The sequence below is a fragment of the Camelus dromedarius genome, chromosome X (genome assembly GCF_036321535.1).
Source record: "Camelus dromedarius isolate mCamDro1 chromosome X, mCamDro1.pat, whole genome shotgun sequence".
Lineage (NCBI taxonomy): Eukaryota > Metazoa > Chordata > Mammalia > Artiodactyla > Camelidae > Camelus > Camelus dromedarius.
In genome coordinates this window covers 53,211,144-53,233,550 of record NC_087472.1, presented here as the reverse complement: position 1 = coordinate 53,233,550, position 22,407 = coordinate 53,211,144, and positions in this window count along the sequence as shown.

Here is a 22,407-nt window from a genome sequence, read left to right as displayed (position 1 = left end):
TTTCTTTGGAATTCAGGGTCTTTTGTGGTTCCATATGAATTTTAGGATTATTTTTCCTTGTTCTTTGAAAAATGTCACCATTGAGCATGATGTTAGCTGTGAGTTTGTCATAAATGGCCTTTATTATGTTGATATAATTTCCCTGTATACCCACTTTGATGAGAATTTTTATCATGAATGGATGATAACACTGATTGTTTTGTGAATATTGAACCATCCTTGTATCTCTGGATTAAATCCCATTTGATCATGCTGTATGATCCTTTTTATATATGTTGAATTTGATTTGCTAATATTTTGTTGAGGATTTTGCATCTACTTTCATCAGAGATACTGACCTGTAATTTTCTTTTTTTGATAGAGAAGATTGTGAAAAATGCTCCATATGGATTGATCTCTTTTTCTCTCTCACTCTATCTCTCCCTTTCCTTTTGTTAACATTTTCCCTCCCTTCTCCTTCCATTCTTATTTTGTCTCCATTCCTCCCTTTCTTCTTTCTTTACTTATTTTTAAATTAAAAATACTTGTTAGTGAAATGCTAAGAAATGGTTTATTTTCCTGCATTTAGTTATGGTGTAGTTCATTCCTTACCACTGTATTGGAGTTCTTCTATTGTATTTAAGAAGTTCCTTTTCACTTGTGTCATAATGAAGTTTGAGTTAACCAATAATAGAAAGAAGAGATTAATGGTTTTTGAATAACAACTGAGAATTAAAAAGAATCATATAGGCAATTATTTGAGATTATTGGCTTCATATGGTGGTTTTTGAATAAAAATTCAAGTTTAAACAATCAAACGACAAATAATTATTGAGTCACTGCTATGTGACTAGAAGGCAATGCAGTAGTGAAAGGACAAAACTAGAAAAAAATAAATTATTAGTCCGGTCTTAGTTTGTTTGATTACTGTATGATCTTAAGTAAGTAATTTTAATGACCTGAGGTCTACTTTATTAATCTTTGAATTAATATAAAAACCTGTCTTATAGAAAAAGGAAGTACAATTTGATGTGAATGTGCTTTCTAAATTGTAATTTATGAGGAATAACTATGATGTATCCAAATTTTAAGACAAATTGACTTAAAAGACAGTTACAACGCAATTTAGAATCATCTCAAGGAATCAGATGACTTATCACAGTTGTCTTACTCAGTTTGGGCTGCTATAACAGAATGCCATAGACTGGGTGGCTTAAACAACAGTTATTTCTCACAGTTCTGGAGGCTGTAAATCTAAGGTCAGAGTGTCAGCATGGTAGAATTCTTGGTGAAGACACTCTTCCTGGTTACAGATAGCCATACTCTTGCCATATCCTCACATGGCAGAAAGCAGAGAGAAGAAGCTAACTCTTTCATGTTTCTTTTTATAAGGGCACTAATCCCTTCATGAAAGCACCACACTTATAACCTAAGTACCTCCCAAAGGCCCCTTCTCCAAATACCAACCCATTAAGGATTAGAATTTCAACATATGAATTTTGGAGAAACACGCACATTCAGTCTATAGCACAAGTGACACATTTTGGGTTAGGATTGCGGGTCGACAAATAAGAAGCATAATGCTCTTTAGCCAGCAACTTTGGGGTGAAAACAAAAGCAATTATGAATAAAATAGAGAGCCCAGAAACAAACTTTCATATGGTCAAATGATTTTTGACAAGGATTCCAAGACCAATCGATAGTGGAAGGGATTGTTTCTTCAACAAATGGTGATGTGAAAACTGAATATCCACATACATAAGAATGAAGCTGGGTCCTAACCTTACACCACATAAAGTTTTTAAGTCAAAATGAATTAAAGACCTAAAAGTGAGAGCTAAAACTGCAAAACTCTTAGTAGAACACATAGGGGAAAATCTTCATGACATTGGATTTGGCAATACTTTCTTGGAGCTGACTGCAAAAGCACAGGCAGAAAAAGTAAAAATTCATAAATTGAATTGAATAAAAATATTTAAAAATCGTTCATCAAAAGATATAATCAACAAAATGAAAATCAGCCTATGAAAAGGGAAAAATACTTGGAAATCATATATATGGTAGGAGGGTAATATCCAGAATATATAAATAACTCTTACAAGTTAACAGCAACAACAAAAACAACCCAACAGAAAATGAGCAAAGGACTTGAATAGATATTTCTATAAAGAATGTGTACAAATGCTTAACAATCATATAAAAAGATGCTCAATAGCACTAATCATTAAGGAAATGTAATCAAAGCCACGATGAGATATCACCTCACACTCATTATGATGGCTATTATTTAAAAAAACACAGAAAATAACAAGTGTTGCCAAGGATGTGGATAAATTCAAACCCATGTGCACTATTGGTGGGAATGTAAAATGGTGCATCTACTATGGAAAATAGTATCCTCAAAAAAATAGTTCCTCAAAAAAATAAAAAAATAGAATTTTCATATGATCTAGTAATTCTAATTATGGGTACATATAAAAAGAATTAAAAGTAAGGTCTTGAAGAGATATTTGTACATAATGTTTCACAGCAGCCTCATTCACAAGACAAAAGGTGGAAGCAACACAAGTGTCCATCAGTGGATGAATGGATGAACAAAATGTGGCATACAATGGAATGTCACTCAGGTTTAAAAAGGGAGGAAACTATGACATATGTTACAACATGAATGAAACTTGAGGACATTATGCTAAGGGAAATAAACCAGTCACAAAAGGCAAATACTGCATGACTGCTTTTAAGTGGTATCTCGAGTAGTTAAATTCATAGAAACACAGGGTAGAATGGTGGTTGTTAGAAGCTGGGAGGAGCAGAAAATTGGGAGTTTTTGTTTAATGTGTATGGAGTTTGTTTTTCAAGATAAAAAATTTTAGAGATTACTTGCATAGTGATGTGAATATGCTTAAAACTACTGAACAGTGCAATTAAAATTGTTACAGTGGTAAATTTTATTTTACTACAATTAAAAAAAGCGATTATGAATTAGTACACAGAAAATAGAGAGAGGCATAATAGAGGTTGCTGCTGTTTATTCAACTTTAAGAAGTTTGGAGTTTGCCTATTATACCAATTTTTTTTCAAAATTCCAATTTCTATTGTTGATCTCTTTCAGAAAGTATTATCCAAGCAAAACTGTATCAAGGACTTTAGGCCCAGTCTGCTTCCAGTAGTATGGTATTAATTTGGTCTAGGGTAAATGGTTTTGAGGAATCATGATTTGATAAATTTAACATGTAATAGTTATCTGAAGTAATCTAAGTACTTTATCATACAGGTTGGGCTGGATAAAGACGTACCTTCCAAACTCTGAAATAATGAAATAAGTATGTCTGATGTGCTGGAAATGTGGCTACAGTAAACCTCATGTGATGTTACTAAATAAAATAGCATGACTATTTCAAATGAATAATATACAAATATGACTGTATTAGCCAAGCATATTATTCAAAAATAAAACAATGTGCATTCTGAGTCTGTTTTCCATGAGTTTAGCTAGATGTTCACATTGGGTCTTTTCTGCTTTTTGTGAGACAAAATAAGGGATCTTAAAATTCTTTCCAGATAATATGTTTATACTCCTAAGAAGAGTTAATCTGATGAAATAAGGGCAAATTTTGACCCATAGGGAGTCCTCAATTTCAAAATTAGATGATTTATACTCATTTTCTTTTTCTTCAATTATTCAACTATTTTGGGGGAGGAATAAATACTGATAGGAAAAAGAAAGGCAAGGTAAAGAAATGTTAGTCTGATAAATTTTATGTAATATTCACTTAAAAAAAACTGATGACATATCTGATATTTGACAGTCAAATAATTTGAAGAAAAGTAACTAGATTTCCAGTACTAATAATCTATTAATATTTGTTTATGGAAATATTCTACAGAATGCCATTTTCATTGATATTAAAATTATTTATATGATGAGCTGCTCTTTCTTAATACTTTGTAGATGTGATAGACCAGAGCATCAGATTCCTGATTAAAAATCTTTAGGAAAACTAAAGCATCTGCATCTATATCCTTGAAGTAAAGGAAATGAGTTTTTATTTTAAGGTAGTTCACTTTATGTAATATTTTAATGGTTTGTGCATCTGGCCTTTTAGAACTATACGTGATACCAACCAGCACCTTGTTCCTAGAAAACAAATCTATGCTAAGAAAAGATTTGGAAGGGTGAAATTGAGTAAACCCTCCCAGCAAAAGTTCAGCCATGTGTGCATTGCCATCTCTTGTTTTGCTTGGCATCAAGAAGAAGATTAATTATATTCAGCTTAGTCAAATTATTATTGAATTGGTTGGGTTGACTTTCATTCTAAATTCTGAGCTTGTCACAGATCATACTTATTAATTTACTTCTATGTAACTCAGAGATGCTTTTAAGGAATAAGGAATACATTTAGGCAATCTTATTCTTGGGTTTTTTGTAATATTATTCTGTTTATTTTGAGAAATAATAATTTTATTTTGCATTTTCTTATCAATTCATAAATGAATGAAAATTTCAATGAAGCATACATTTTAAATAAATTATAAACAGAATTAATAATTGTTAGCAGTTTTTATGAGTATAAAAATTTCTTGTCTTTTTCCTTTCTAGAAAGATATCTATTTTTCATCACATGATTGTTCTGAAATAATGGCTAAACGATGCCTATCATTAACTAGTAAGTTTGCAATATTCTACCTATGGATGTTGTCTTCCCGGTAATGTTTTCACCATGGCACTATTGACCACATATTTCCATCACGTACAATATGAGTTATGTTCAGGTGCATGTTTCCAGTTCCCAGCAATTCCTTTAATAATGTATCATTTTGTTAACAATGTAATCCTCACAAGTACTCTAACAAATTAATTGATGAAAGTCTCATTTATCTAGTTTTTCTTCATAATTGAAGGTTTCAAAGTACTTAATGTAAAAATTGGAAATCAATTTTCAATATCCTTTCCAGCCTATTGTGTGAATTTATATATGCTCATATCAGTATTGTAAGTAAGTTGGAAATAGTGGGTTTTGTATTTGCTTTTTATTTGTTTTAAACATTTTACTAATACTTGGCAGAACTTAATCATGTTTGTATAATGAAAATGTTAACTATATGGTGCTTCCCCAAAAATTATTTGACTAAAACAAGTTCTCTAAACTCCTATAGCCTTAGTGATGATAAATGAGCAGTGATCCTGCCATTAGTTGTTTTATTTTTGGATCTTTTATGCTAAATTTAATTTATTTATTTTCCTATTCATGTCAGCCTATGCTGGCTGAGAAATATGCATATGTTTAACTGACTTAAGTCCATTATTGTGTTGCCTCAAATAATTAACTGAATCCAAGATCATAGGCTGAGTCCCATGTGGGCCTGTTAGTTTCACTCTCATTCCCTGTTGGAAACTATATCCTGAGCTGTGGTAAGTTATCTCACTCTGTAGTGATTCCAAAATAAAGGGTTAAATGTATCTGCATTTAACTGGTAAGTTTTCAATCTTATAACTGAATATTGTTGGTCACAAAGGGACTTGAAAAATTATGAATAAATCAGTGTAAAACCAATGCTATCGAGGATGCCTCATTAGAATGCCTTTGTGTAAAGGAGAAGATGGCATTTATACATTTTATGAACATGAGTGAAAGGAAATAAACTATTTTACCTCTAGTATTTGTATCCTAACAGCAAATGTGCCAAAAAGAGATTTATTATGCCTGATTTGAATTATATTTTTAGTCAATAGTCTACTTTGAATGTGTTTACTATTCAAAGACTGATCAATATAGTTAATAAAATACATTTCACCTAAAATAGTGGCTTAGGTATTATGTGAATCTGGCATTATTATGCAGAATTTGGGAATAATTCTAAAATTTTTCTGTGTCCCTTGTGACATTAGTCAATTATTCAAAGGTGCAGAGAGGGTGCCATTTCTTTTTTTTTTTTTTTATAGAAGTCTGAGACACAAAATAGATTTGTGCTCACTGAAGTTTTGATCATTTGTGTTCAATTCTAGAGAAACTTCTCTACCTCCCTCTTGATTGTGTTTATAACTAGATTTTTTTTTTCCCCAAAGTGGGAAAACATAAAAAGTGCATAGGTCAAGATACTTTAGCTTGGTTAGTCAGATGGTTATTTGGTGGATTTTTTGATTGCTTTTATCTGAAAAAATATTTCTTGCTATCTAGTAAATTCAACAGGTGTAGATCTGTTCCTCTCATAATAGAAATCTCAGACATATTGGTGAATTTGAAAATAAATGGCTTATTAAATTCACTATTTTCTCTTCAAACCGTTCACAATAAGAGGGAACAGGATAAATCGGGAGTTCAAGATTTGCAGATACTAAGTAATATATATATATATAATAGATAAACAACTAAAGTTTATACTGTAAAACACAGGGAACTATATTCAATATCTTGTAGTAACCTATAATGAAGAATATGAAAACGAAAAAAAAAGCAATTGGTGACCCATAACCTTGTTATCTTCACCAACTATGTGAGAAGACTCAGGAGCTTTCACTTCCTTGTCACCTGACTTTTTTCTTTTCATGTCTGTTTCTTGGCACATTATCTGAAGGGAATTATCTCCTGGTGATTACCTTAAGATTGGAAAGGACCTCCATTAGTGCCAAAAATATGGAGTAAAATGTTCTAATGCTTTGCAGGAGCCCTTCGATTTCCAGCATTTGAAAGACAATTTTCTGAAAATTTTATGTATAAAATGACAAGATTTCCACTTGAAGTTCTGGGTTGTAAATAATTTACAGTATCCTTAAAAAGGGAAGGGATTATAATTTCATTCAGTTAGGGCTTCCTCTCTACAATAGCTTATTATCCACATCACATTATGTTGTCAAAGAATCAGTGAGTGTCCATGTTATGGTAGATGATGGTTTTCTAATATGCAGTCTTCATTGCCAGGGTTGCCAGGAGTATCAGCAACTAACAATTAGCAATTCTTAGAGAATAATGTATTTCAGTTTTTATAAATAGCACTAATGTTAAAAAGCCTGGATAACTTTTTTTCCTGGATGTTATTGACTGGTTATTTAAATAGCTTCTTTGAAAACTATTTGGAATTTCATGTTATGTCAAATGTGATTGTTCTTTTGGAACTCAAACTTTATTCTAAACCTAGCCTCATTATCCCTACCAGTACCATTCTAGAGGTGGGGAAGAGGAGTAGGCAGAAGTTTTAGAGGTGCACCTCTGAATGGAGGGGAAATACTCTTTTATTGATATACAGGGTTGATATGGGCTTTTCTTTGAATTCAGAATTTAAATTTTTACCTAACCTTATTTCCCCATTCTTTATCTCCCTGATCCATTTTATGTGTATATGGGGAAAATGAGAGGACACTCGGTTTTTGGATAACTAAATGTAACTCAAATATTTTCCTCCTTTATTTTCCTTTAGTTACAGTAATTCTGATAATCTTGATTATTCTTCATTTTTCTCCACTTTCCAGCAGATGATTCCATAGTCCCTTCTGGTGTGAAATACAGTCGTTCCAAGTCAGAAGGTCATATTACTTCTTGTAAGGCTAGCAGTGTGGAGTGGGTAAATGAAGATGAAACAAACCAAGATCAAAGACTATGAAAGCCAAACCTGATTATTTGTTGATACTTCATGGAAGTACCAGTTGTTGGGTTGATTAACTGTATATTTATTTACCCAGTCTATTACATATGGATAGTTTGCTAGGAACTGGTGTATAATAGTAATGCAGTTATAATAATCAGTAAGATTGATTTGCAAAATGAGTTGATCATAATAATCAGTAAATTACATTTAAATGTTATATATTATTTTTAAAATTAAATGATTAATACAATTTTCACACAAAATAGAAAGATACCAAATATAAAGACATCTTGCCTAATAACAACAAAATAATTTCATTGTATCCACCATCCACTGAGACATTTTTGGACTTATAAATCCATTTTCTAATCTTCACAGTTAAAACATACATGATCAAATAGTGACAGCTCACAAAAAATAATCAAAATGACAAAAAGTTTGTAAAATAAAGCCCAATAGAAAATACTGACATATTTTAGCATGAAGGAAAGATCATCGCATTTGTGAGAAGAATATTACAAATTATTCTCACTAGTCCATGACAGCAAAGGAAACATTGAAAATAATATTAGCTACACAGGGAAAATTTAAAACTCTAAAAACAATCAAGGTAGTGAAGAAAAATATTGTCAAGAGAATCCATATACAACTAGAGATAGCCAAGGTAACTGTTCTTGGATAAAGTTTGTTCTAGAAATGGTGAGTTAGATTTTGTAATAATTTAAAACAAATTTTCTCCCTCATTCTGGCCATTTTCTTCTTCTGTATTATACTGTATTATACTGACTGCAATATTCATTTTAAACATCTCTATTTAAAAATCAACTATGCTTCAATAAAAAGCAATCAAATAAATTCAACATAGTGTTATAATCATTATAAACAAAAACAAAATTCATTGACCAGAAACTTTATCTTCTTTGCCCTGTTTCTTACTCTATTTTCATGGAACACTTTATATTTTGCTCAGCTCCATTTTGACATCACTAAGGAGGTTACTGTCTCTGTATCTATAGAAGCACTATCAAGATATATATCCAAAACTCAGCATTCCTAAAGCTATGATTCTATGACTATCTTTAAAGGATGCTAGAGAAAATATAAATTTGTTAATTATGAAAATTGAAAATTATCTGGATTGAAGTATACATGTTAATTGCCTTCCTATTAAGGAAACAGAAAAGTGATACCTTCTTGTTAATATTAAGGATGACATGAAACTCCTGATAAAATAATGTGTCAAAGCATCTTAATCAACTCATTTTCTTTATCCACTCTAGACTCTATCTCTGCCTTTCTTCCCAGTGCTTTATATTTATATCTGTTAATACATAAGAAAGTCTCATATTCCATTTTAAGCACACTACATTTATGTCACTAGGGATAATGGGGATGGTTGCTTTTAATAAACTTATGCCTTAGTGATTTAAACAGATTATTACTTATCTAAGTGTAATGCTTCATTGTGTAGAATGGAAAAGAGGTCATATATTAACTACATTAATTTAATGGAATACTCTATGAGTAGTTTTTTCTTTATGTAAACCTAAGTCCTACAACAGTATCTACTGAGGTCAATTTCTGTGTAAGATACTACATCATGCAGTTTTATGTGAACTGTTTGCAGCATTCAGTATGTATTAGTATTAGTTGATTGTTATATAATGCCACTGTAATTCTCTAACATAAATGCATGTACTTATATTTAAAGCTGTGTGATTCTTTTCATTTCTTCTTTACTTGATGTCTAAACCTCTTGTTTTGAAGAAAAAATTACCTTTATTATGCGAAAGCTTGAGTGGCAAGATTGAGACATAAAGTTTTAGTGTATTCTCACAGAAGTGCAAAGTAATAAAAATAATTCAAAAGTAAGGGGAGATTATGTAAAGTTTAAGAATTTGGATACAATGGGCAGGGCCAAATTTACGGCAGATATGTTTTTTCTCTTTTTCTATGTGCTTGGCTATAGAATACTGATCACTGAGAATTAAAATATTCTATATCTGTTGACCACTTCTATCCAGGTACTTACTGTATTTTCCACATTGTAAGACATCCTTTTTTTTCCATTAAGATGAATTGTTTTATATCTCATGTGCTAATAGTTCCACTGTGAAATGTTCCCATTTCTGAAGGGAAGGGTTGAAGAAAAGATCTGACTGATTGAGTAGAAAGAGGTTGATGAACAGCCAAGTGAAAATATCACCTGCTGTCATGAAAATACACATGACATTTACAAAGCAATCACATAAAATATTTACAAAATCAAAAACTTGACCTTATCATGCAGTGCATCCTGTGGCCCACTCTAGTTGTCAAGAGTGTTTTCTGAGTTCCCATGTATATATAGCCCCTGTATGATATGGGGATATATATTAAAAGATAAATGTCTTCCATCCTTAAAAGACTTCTAAGGCGAAGAAGTATATTTATCTAATGATAAAATATGTAAAATATACATTTTTAAATGATCTATGAGTGGAAAGAATAAGTCTGTGATTTTAAAAAACACATAATTATTGAGCACATAATGTATGCAAAGATTGTACTAATTGCTGAGGTTTATCTGGATGATTAATAAACTATCAAGTAACATAAAGTCTATTCGGAGAAATGGATATATGCAAATAATTCTAATCCAGTGCCAAATATGAATGTCATAAAAGTGATATGGACAAACTACCAAGGATCTGAGAAATGACTGGTATGTATTTGGAAGAAAAATCTTGCCAGGAATAATGACTTACTTTAAAGGAATGGATATAACATGGCAGATGGTAGAACGTTTGATATTTTTGACAGAGGAGTGATTTAAACAAAAGCTCAAAGGTAGGAAATAGGAACAGGTCCAATTTCAGGCTAAGGAAGATGAGAAGAAACTAACTTGGATTGGATGGTGTGTGTGTGAGTGTTTTCTTTGGTGTTTTACTTAATGATTCTGTTTGCAGTACCCAAATTAGAAGCTGCTAACTTGAATCATTGTTCATGCAATTTAGCATGTATTTTTCACATGAGTGGGTAATATTGGCTTAAATATAAATTATTGCATGATAAATCTTACATAGGAATCATCAGTGCTCTATTTTCTCATATTCATTAGAGAGGCAGAAGAACAATAGAAAGAACATTGAGCTAGAAGTCAAGAGAACTGGATCATATTTAAAGCCTTGCTTTTTGACATTGGCTAAAGTCACTTTACCTTACTGAGCCACAATTTCTGCCCCTTTATCTCTCAAGATTTTGAAGAAAACATCTGATAATAAATAAAAATACATTGCAAAATCAAAACAAAATACATATATTCATGTAACATAAAATTTACATTTCATACTGTAGAATTTATAAGAATCATTCCAGCATTTAAATTGAGTTAAGTCTCAGTAAAATGAACTCCACAGAACCGCTTGAAGAACTTCATTTTCTCAAAATTTTATTGAATATGAGTTAAAATAAGTGGGTCATTAACTAAGGCTTAGAATCTTTTTTTACATTTGATTTGGTATTATTTTTCCATGTTTTAGGTTTTAAAAATATTAATGGATCAATCAAATTTCTCTGTTCATTTTTATTTCAACATATAATATTATTTATCATAAAACTGTTACCTGTCACACACACACACACACAGACACACACACACACACACACACACTCTCACTGAATATATACTCAGAATATTTCCAAAGTACTAGTATTGCCTGAATCTGCAAAATGTTTTTCTGGACATAGTTTTCCAATGTTTCATTTTGCTCCAAATTAATCTTCCAAAAGTTATGGTTGACAGAAAAATGAATAAACAAGCTTTTTTTTCCCCCGCAAAGTACTGCAGCCAAGCCAACAAATTCATGAAGTATTTTCTAGCTGCTTTATGACTCTAATACAATCCCAAATAACAATTTCAACTATATTTCCTTATTTGTTTATGTAGAATCCATTTTTTGGTGGTCTTGAAACCCTATGGCTGAGAGGAAAACTGTCAAATACTTGAGCTTTAAAATGGATAATGAATTCTTTGCAGAGTTTTAGTCCTTTAAAACTGTTTAAAACGTGGTTTCATGCTGTCATTGTACAATGAGTGGCCCCATGGAAATATATTTTAATAGTTTTATTTTGATAAGCAGTTCAGAAAGATTACCCTAAGAGATTTTCCCTCTTCTTTTCTTGCACTGTTTCTTTTCAACTTTTCTCCATTTTCTTTTGTATTTATTTCTCTTTTTCTTTCTTGACTTCTCTTTTTCTTTTGCACATTTAAGCTTCTTTCTAACAAAAAATCCAATCTTCTTGGGGTACTGATTGTGAATTGTAAACACCTGAAAACTTGTGGCAAGATTCTGATACAATTTCCACTATAAGGACTTCAAAAGTCATTGTTTGTAAGGGACCCAGAAAAATAACAGGGAGACTTTCTGCCCAGTTGAATTCACTACTAGAATATCAATGTAGAGATGTAGTAGGGACATTTTCTAGAGTGGAATATTCATTGTTACTATAAGTAAGGATACATTTTCCTATGAAAAGAAACAGAAAAGGAGAATTATTGAAAAGTGCTAGAAAAGTGACTTCATACAACTAAAATAAAACAATACTTTTGAGTTTGAGCTGCAACCAGAGAAAGGTGAAAGGATACTTATCTATTTGAAAATATATATTTTCCATCTTAGGCACATGATGTGGCATGAAGGAATCTTTTCTCTTGTGCAACTCAGACTATATTGATGAAATTGTTTGGTAATGAAATTTACTTCACTAGCAAAAAAAATATACTGCTAAAGTACCAATAGGAGAAATCTTTTCTCAAAATCAATGTTTTAATCTCAAAATATAACAGTTATCAGAGATATAGAGTACATACTTTATTACTGTGCTTGGTACATCATGAAACCACACTGCTAAATTTCAAAGAAGGTTATAAATAAATATCCATTGTGCACTATTAATTCTGAGGCCTCCTAAACATTCATGCCCCACTTCCTAGCAAAGATTTGTAGCAGAGAGGCCATGTGAAAAACATTCTACTGTGTAATTAGAAAAAGCTGAGACGAATAAGGCAAGACAACATTTTCCCTTGTAATGGTATATGTACTGCTTTCCCAGAGGGGCTTTTGCCATAGAGATGTAGGCACAAAAAGGTCAGAGTACTTGTAAGAAGGTTGAGTTATTTTAACAGAGGAAATCGAGGGACAATGGGGTGGATTGCTCACTGACCAGAACCATCCTCCATGTAAATTTGCAATTCAATACTTATAACTCTTTTGCTTTATTAGATGACCATCTAATGTTAATGTATTAACAATAATGGGGAGATGTAGCAATTAGAAGTTGCAAGGAGGAGGAATGAAAACACAAAAATAGAAAAAAAAACTAAATGAAAGAAAAACCTAAGCATTAAGAGAAATCATGGCTAGAGAATTTGAAATAAAAAATGTCATCATTGAATATTTGAATTTAAAAATTTTGCCAACAGTCCTTTTTCAGGAAATAAATGATTTTGAATATCTTTCTCTGACTCCTTGTTTCTTTAGTGATCTTTATTGGACAAATAATTTTATTTATAAAACCAAAAATTCCTAAGATCTATGAGCATACGAATTGCAGAAGGTAGGCCCCATGTCCTTATGTAATTCTGGAGAAGAATGAACAGCTGAGAAACTGAGTGAAGTTTTAAACAACTGCTCTAACATGTTCTACATTTGAATTGTACCAACTTCTCTCAGTGTTACTCCATAAAAATATTCAGTATTTCAGAAGGAGCATTAGATTGGGGTGGAGCAGAAGACTAGTGACTTGTTGCTCTGCATGGAATGTTTGGCTCAGTCTTGTTCCTTTTTATCAAAATGAAAATTATTTGATGAGTTTATACTAAGAAAGGTAGAAAAATAAACATAATTACAAAAAAATAACAAATGCAATTTTGAGGGCCCTGAGAGTGTTTAGCTGTTCTTTGAGAACAGTGTGAACAAAGGTATATTGGGATGACAATGTGGAGGGTATTTGAGCAACAATGGACTTGAATGTGGGAGTTGAGGAGGAAAAATAGAAAGATCAGAAGAAGTGAAACATTATGGAAAAATAATGTAGAAATGACACGTTGGTGACTGTTAAAAAATACTAAAATTGTAAAGACATTTCATGATCCTAATTTAGCATAGAACTCTTAATTCATTTCATACTACTCTCATTAAAAACCCTCAATAAAATGACAAAATCACCAGTGACAGTGCACAAGCTTTATCAGGCTTATATGTATAAGCGATGTTTCTCAGTTGTACCATTACCTTATCAAAAGGAAGTTAAGCCTCATTTTGTCCTTTAGTACTTCCTTGTTTTGGGTTATAATTTTTTAAATTAAAATCCATTTTGTCTGGTTTATATATCCCCACTCTCTTTTGGTTTCCTCTGCAAGTGGAATAGCTTTTGATTCCTTCACTTTGAGCATATATGTGTCCATAAAGCTAAATGGGTCTCTTGTTGGCATCATGTAGTTGGGTCTTTTTTTTTTTTCATCCATCCAGCCACTCAAATTTTTTATTTGGAGAATTTAATCTACTTTCTTTATAAGTAATTTTTTATAGGTAATAACTTATTGATGCTAGTTAATTCATTTTTTTTTTCTAGTTGCTTTGTAGTTCCCATGTTCTGTTTTTTTTTTTTTTTCCTCCTGATGTTTTCCTTTTTGAATTGATGATTTTTGTAGTGGTACGCTTTGACTCACTTTTCTTTATCTTTTATGTATCTAGGATTTTGCTTTGTGGTTGCCATGAAACTTACATAAAAGATTTATAGATATAACATTATTTTTACACAGATAACAACTTACCTTCCATTTCATACCAAAACTCTACAATTTTGATCTCCCTCAACTTTTATGCTTCTAATTTCAGAATTTGCTTTTTATATTATATATTCATTGGAAAATTATTTCATCTATATTTATTTTTAGTATTTTGTCCTTTAATTTTTATACTAAATATAAATGGTTACACCACCATATTATAGTATTAGCATATTCTGCATTGGACTATATACCTATTTTTACCAATGTGTTGTATATTTTAATATGTTTTCATGTTGTGACTTAGTTTCCATTTATTTCAGTTTGAAGAACTGCTTTATCTTTTATTAAAAGATAGGTCTAGTGGTGATGAACTCCCTCAGCATTTCTTTGTTAGGGTAAGTCCTTATCTCAGTTCCATTTCCAAAGGACAACATTCCTGAATAAAGTATTCTTGGTTGTCTTTTTTTTTTTTCCCCACCGTCTCCTGTTTGTATTCTCTCCTAACCTGCAAGGTTTCTCTTGCATGAGATAGTTTTTCTCTTACTGCTTTTAGATTTCTTTGATTTTAGACAGTTTTGTAATAATGTGTTTTGAAAAAGACCATTTTGGATAGAAATTTTGGAGTGACCTACTACCTTCAAAAACCTGGATATCAAAATTTCTTCACCCTAGATTTAGGAAGTTTTCAGCCATTCTTTATTTAATTTTTTGATCTATATATCAAAATTTTGATATATACATATATATTTGATATATCTATCTATCTATCTATCATCTTCTATATCTTTTAAGTCTCAGGAGCTCAGCATCATAATTCAACATCTGTATACACTAGAAAGTGATCAACACCATAAGTCTAGTTGCCATCCATCACCATACAGTTGACTCCCTATGTCTGTTTTGCCCACCCTCCACAAATCTCTTCCCCTCTGGAAACCAGTAATCTGACATTATATCTATAAGTCTATTTCTGTTTTATTTGCTTTGTTTAAGTTTATTTCTTTACTTTTAGATTGCACATGTGAATGGAATCATATGTTATTTGCCTCTCTTCTCTGGCTTATGTTATTTAGTATGACACCGTAAAGGATTATCCATGTTGTCACAAACATCAAGATCTCATTATTTTTTAACTGAGTAGAATTCAATTGTGTATATATACCGCATCTTTATTGATTAATCCATTGATGGATATTTAGGGTATTTTCATATATTGACTATTGTAAAAAATTTTGCAGTGAACATAGTGGTGAATATTTTCTAGAATTATTTTTTGTTTCTTTCTTTTCTTTTTTTTAAACATTTTTTATTGATTTATAATCATTTTACAATGTTGTGTCAAATTCGTGTTCAGCACAATTTTTCAGTCATTCATGGACATATACACACTCATTGTCACATTTTTTCTCTGTGAGTTATCATAACATTTTGTGTATATTTCCCTGTGCTATACAGTGTAATCTTGTTTATCTATTCTACAATTTTGAAATCCCAGTCTATCCCTTCCCACCCTCCACCCCCCTGGTAACCACAAGTCTGTATTCTCTGTCTGTGAGTCTATTTCTGTCCTGTATTTATGCTTTGTTTTTGTTTGTTTGTTTGTTTTTGTTTTCGTTTTTTAGATTCCACATATGAGCGATCTCATATGGTATTTTTCTTTCTCTTTCTGGCTTACTTCACTTAGAATGACATTCTCCAGGAGCATCCATGTTGCTGCAAATGGCATTATGTTGTCGGGTTTTATGGCTGAGTAGTATTCCATTGTATAAATATACCACCTCTTCTTTATCCAGTCACCTGTTGATGGACATTTAGGCTGTTTCCATGTTTTGGCTATTGTAAATAGTGCTGCTATGAACATTGGGGTGCAGGTGTCATCCTGAAGTAGATTTCCTTCTGGATACAAGCCCAGGAGTGGGATTCCTGGGTCATATGGTAAGTCTATTCCTAGTCTTTTGAGGAATCTCCACACTGTTTTCCATAGTGGCTGCACCGAACTGCATTCCCACCAGCAGTGTAGGAGGGTTCCCCTTTCTCCACAGCCTCTCCAGCATTTGTCATTTGTGGGTTTTTGAATGACGACCATTCTGACTGGTGTGAGGTGATACCTCATTGTAGTTTTGATTTGCATTTCTCTGATAATTAGTGATATTGAGCATTTTTTCATGTGCTTTTTGATCATTTGTATGTCTTCCTTGGAGAATTGCTTGTTTAGGTCTTCTGCCCATTTTTGGATTGGGTTGTTTATTTTTTTCTTATTGAGTCATAAGAGCTGCTTATATATTCTGGAGATCAAGCCTTTGTTGGTTTCACTTGCAAAAATTTTCTCCCATTCCGTAGGTTATCTTCTTGTTTTACTTCTGGTTTCCTTTGCTGTGCAGAAGCTTGTATGTTTCATTAGGTCCCATTTGTTTATTCTTGCTTTTATTTCTTCTAGGAGAAAATTTTTGAAATGTATGTCAGATAATGTTTTGCCTATATTTTCCTCTAGGAGATTTATTGTATCTTGTCTTATGTTTAATTCTTTGATCCATTTTGAGTTGATTTTTGTGTATGGTGTAAGGGAGTGTTCTAGCTTCATTGTTTTACATGCTGCTGTCCAGTTTTCCCAACACCATTTGCTGAAGAGACTGTCTTTATTCCATTGTATATTCTTGCCTCCTTTGTCGAAGATTAGTTGACCAAAAGTTTGTGGGTTCATTTTTGGGCTCCCTATTGTGTTCCATTGGTCTATATGTCTGTTTTTGTACTAATACCATTCTGTCTTGATGACTGTAGCTCTACAGTATTGTCTGAAGTCTGGGAGATTTATTCCTCCAGCCTCTTTCTTTCTCTTCAGTAATGCTTTGGCAATTCTAGGTCTTTGATGGTTCCATATAAATTGTATCATGATTCGTTCTAGTTCTGTGAAATATGTCCTGGGTAATTTGATAGGGATTGCATTAAATCTGTAGATTGCCTTGGGCAGTATGACCATTTTAACAATATTGATTCTTCCAATCCAAGAGCATGGAATATCTTTCCATTTTTTAAAGTCTTCTTTAATTTCCTTCATCAATGGTTTATACTTTTCTGTGTATAAGTATTTCAACTCCTTGGTTAGATTTATTCCCAGGTATTATATTACTTTGGGTGCTATTTTAAAGGGGATTGTTACTGTACTTTCTTTTGCTGTTGATTCATCATTAGTGTAAATAAATGCAACTGATTTTGAATGATAATCTTGTAACCTGCTACCTTGCTGAATTCTTCAATCAACTCTACTAGTTTTAGTGTGGACTTTTTAGGGTTATCTATATATGGTAACATGTCATTGGTATATAGTGACACTTTGACCACTTCTTTTCCAATTTGGATCCCTTTTATTTCTCTCTTGTCTGATTTCTGTGGCTAGGACTTCCAAGACTATGTTGAATAGGAGTGGTGACAGTGGGCATCCTTGTCCCAGATTTTAGTGGGAAGCTTTTGAGATTTTCACCATTGAATACTATGCTGGCTGTAGGCTTATCATATATAGCTTTTATTATATTGAGATATGTTCCCTCTGTACTCACTTTGGTGAGAGTTTTTATCATAAATGGGTGTTGAATTTTATCAGTGCTTTTTCTGCATTTAGATGATCATGTGGTTTTTGTCCTTTCTCTTGTTGATGTGATGTACTACATTGATTGATTTGTATATGTTCAACCACCCTTGTGTCCCTGGGATGAACCCCACTTGATCATGCGGTATAATCTTTTTTATGTGCTTTTGGATTCTGTTTTTGTTAATATTTTGGTGGGGATTTTTGCATCTATGTTCATCAGTTATATTGGTCTGTAATTCTTTTTTGGTAGTGTCTTTGCCTGTCTTGGTATCAGGGTGATGGTGGCTTCATAGAATGAGTTTGGGAGTATTCCCTCCTTTTCAATCTTCTGGAAAATTTTGAGAAGGACTGATATGAGTTCTCCTTTGCATGTTTGATAGAATTCCCTGGTGAAGCCGTCCAGTCCTGGACTATATTTGTAGGGAGCATTTTTATTGCTAACTTGATTTTATTTGTAGTGATCGGTTTGTTCAAGTGGTCAGTTTCTTCTTGGTTCAGTGTTGGTGGACAGTGGTTTCCAGAAACTTGTCCATCTCCTCTAGGTTATCCATCATCCTTCCATATAGTTTTTCATAATATTCTCATATAATATTCCACATTTCTATGTTATTTCTTGTAATTTCTCCACTTTCCTTTCTTATTTTGCTTACATGTGCTCTCTCTTTCTGCTTCTTTGTTAGTTTGGTCACAGGTTTGTCAATTTTATTTACTTTTTCAAAAAAATATCTTTTGATTTGATTGATTTTTTCTATGGTTTTTTAAATCTCTAGTATATTTATTTCCACCCTAATCTTTATAATTTCCTTCCTTCTGCTGCCTTTTGGATTTTTTTGCCCTTCTTTTTCTAATTCTTTTAGCTGGTGGGTTAGATTGTTTATTTGAGATTGTTCTTTTTTGAGGAAGGCCTGTTTCGCTATAAACTTCCCTCTTAGCACTGCTTTGCTGCATCCCATAAATTTTGTGTGGTTGTGCTCTCATTTTCATTTGTCTCAAGTTATTTTTTAATTTCAACATTGATTACATCATTGATGCTGTGGTTTTTTAATATCATGTTTTTTAATCTCCATGCTTTCCATTTTTTCTCCTTTGTTTCTCTGTAGTTGATTTCTACTTTCATGTATTGTGGTCAGTAAGGATGCTTGAGATAATTTCTATCCTCTTAAAATTGTTAAGATTTCTTTTGTGCCCAAGTACATGATTAATCCTAGAAAATGTTCAATGTGCACTTGAAAAGAATATATATCCTATTTTGGGGGGTGTAAGGCTCCTAAAGTATCCAGCAAATCTAATTTTTCTACTGTATTATTTAATTTCTCTGTTGCCTTATTTATCTTCTGTCTGGAAGTTCTGTCTAGTGATGTAAATGTGATGTTAATGTCTCCAACAATGATTGTAGTCCCATCAATATTCCCCTTTATCTCTGGTAGTAATTCTTGTATGTACTTAGGTGCTCCTATATTGGGTACATATATATTAATGAGTGTAATATCCTCATCTTGTATCACTCCTTTAATCATTATAAAATGTCTTTCTTTGTCTTTCTTTATGGCCTTTGTTTTAAAGTCTATTTTGTCTGAAATCAATACTGCTACTCCTGCTTTTTTGGCTTTTCCATTTGCATGGAATATCCTTTTCCATCCTTTCACTCTCAATCTATATGTGTCTTCTCCCTAAAGTGGGTCTCCTGTATGCAGCATATTTAAGGTTCTTGCTTTATTATCCAGTCTGCCACTCTATATCTTTTGACTGGAGCATTTAGTCCATTAACATTTACAGTAATTAATCATGGATGTGGGTTTATTGCCATTTTGAACTTAAATTTGCAGTTGATTTGGTATTTCCTCTTGATTGCTTTCTTCTTCCTTTTGTGATTTGGTAATTTTTGTTTGTATTATCATGGATTTCCTGTAGTTTTTATGACTCCCTTATAAGTTTTTGGCTTGTGGTTACCCTTTTTTGTAAGTCTATTAGCCCATTACTATAACTGTTTTTATTAAACTTTTAGTAATATAATCTCAAACCCATCCTACTGAGAATAAAATATTTAAAAAAGAAAGAAAAAACAATACTCTATATTTTATTACTTCCCTCTCCCACTATTAATTATTTAGATGCCTTCTTTTACAGTTTCCTGTTTTTCCTATTTGTAATTTATGAGTTATCACCTTTCCAGTTATGAGTTTCTCATTTCTGTAGCATCCTGCTTCATTTCTATTTATAGTAGACTCTTCAATATTTCACTTTGATTGGGTTTAGTGTTGCTAAACTCTTTTAGTTTTTGCTTGTCTGTGAAATTCTTTATTGCTCCTTCTCTTCTAAAGGATAGCCTTGCTGGTTAAAGTATCCTAGGTTGCATCTTTTTTTCTTTTAGGACTTTGAATATAGCTTGTCACTCCCTTCTGGCCTTTAGTGTTTGTGTAGAGAAATCAGCTGAGAGACTTATTGGAGTTCCCTTGTAACTCACTCTTTGTTTTTGTCTTGCTGTCTTTAGGATCATTTCTTTAACCTTGACTCTGGCCATCTTGATTATGGTATGTCTTGGTGTGGGTTTGTTTGGTTTCGTCTACTTGGGACCCTCTGAGCTTCCTGTACTTGGATATCTGATTCCTTCTTTAAGTCTAGGAAGTTTTCAGTCATGATTTCTTCCAATACCTTTTTAATCCCTTTTGTTCTTTCTTCCCCTTCTGGAACCCCTATTATGCATAGATTGGTACGTTTTATATTATCCCATTGGTCCCTTATGTTGTTTTCATTTGTTTTCCTCTGAGTTCTTCTGATTGGGTGCTTTCTGTTGTCCTGTGTTCTAGGTCACTTGTTCGTTCCTCTGCATTAACTAGTCTGCTTTGTACAGCCTTTAGATCAGTTCTCATCTCAGCCAATGGTTTTACCAATTATACTTGGCTTTTCTTTATATCTTCCATTTCCTTTTTGACATATTTTATATCTCTAAACACTATTTCTTTTAGTTCCTTCACTACTTTGATCGCTCTTCTTTGGAAATCTTGATCTAGTAGGCCATCAATGTCTATTTCATTGATCCTTCTTTCAGGGGATTTCTCTTGCTCTTTTAATTGGGAGAGGTTCCTCTGCTTCTTCATCTTTCTCATTTCTCTCGCACAGTGGTTTATGGAATAGCAGTTATCTATTATGGTCCTTAAGAAGTTTATATGTTTTTATCTATCTAACAGCTATGCAGGTATAAAACTAAAAAAAAAGAGGAAAGAATTTTAAAAGAAGGGGGAAAAAAGGTTTGAAAACTGTATAATCCATATTAGAAGAGCAATTTGAATCAGACTAGCAATCAACTTGAGACGTCTTTTTGAAAACCTTAAAAAAAAGGAAAAAAGAGCAAAAAACAGTATGTGAAATCTGTGTATAATCAATAACAGGAGATCCAAACCAAGAGAAATGAAAATGAAATCAGATGGATTTTTTAAAATAATAATAATAAAAACACTTTAAAAGAGATATTTAAAAGGGATTAAAACTAGAAGCATACATTATTGCTTAGAAAGTGAAAATTAAGAAGGTAACATAAAATGCAACAGATAAAAAAGATAAAATAAGAAGGGAATTTGAAAAGAAGGGAGAAAAATGGTTTTAAATCTGTGTATAATCAATTATAGAAGAGCAAGATGAAGCAGAATAGCAATCAGGTTGACACGTCTTTTAAGAACCCTTAAGAAAGGAGAAAAGGAGAAAAAATATTTGAAACCTTTGTATAATCAATAACAGGAGATCAAAATCAAGAGAAATAAAAATGAAATGAGGTGGATTTTTTAAAAATAATAAGAAAAATATTTTAAAAGAAATATTTAAATGGGATTAAAACTGGAAGCATATATAATTGTTTAAAAAGTAAAAATTAAAAAGATAATAGAAAATGAAACAGATATAAAAAAGATTAAAAAAAAAAGAGGGTGTTCTTGTGGAGACTGTGTGCTCTTAGTGATTTTATTGAGAAGTTTTTCTGTCTTCACCCTGTTTCGAGGACTCAGCTTTCTGTTTCCAGAGGCCCTCTATTGGTGCCCCTTGTCTATGCTGCTCTGAGTGCCTGTCAACAAGCAGGTCACGCCCCCTACAAACACTGTGGTCAGGTGCTGGTCCCCTTCATAGTGGTTGGGCAGATCAGTCCCCCTCCCAATGGCACAGTCAGATGCTGTGTGCAGGCGAGGTAGGCGGGGGATTGTGCCCCTTCCCAGCACCACGCTCAGGTGCTGCATTCCTGCCAGGAAGGTGGGTGGCCACCCGCCCTCTCCTGGCAAGGTCGCTTCCCTGATTTGTGCAGCTGCCTGCTCCACCCTGGGTCCACAATCCATAGGCGAGCTTGGGGAAGATCGCCTAAGAGCCCCGCCCCTGATCTGTGCCAAAACTCAGCTCCTTGTTTGTCTTGGTGGCCAGAGTTCTCTGAAGTACCAGGGCAGAAAGATCCTATCTGCCTCAGGCTGTAAATGAATCTCCTTCTGGCCTTTGAGGTTGCTGA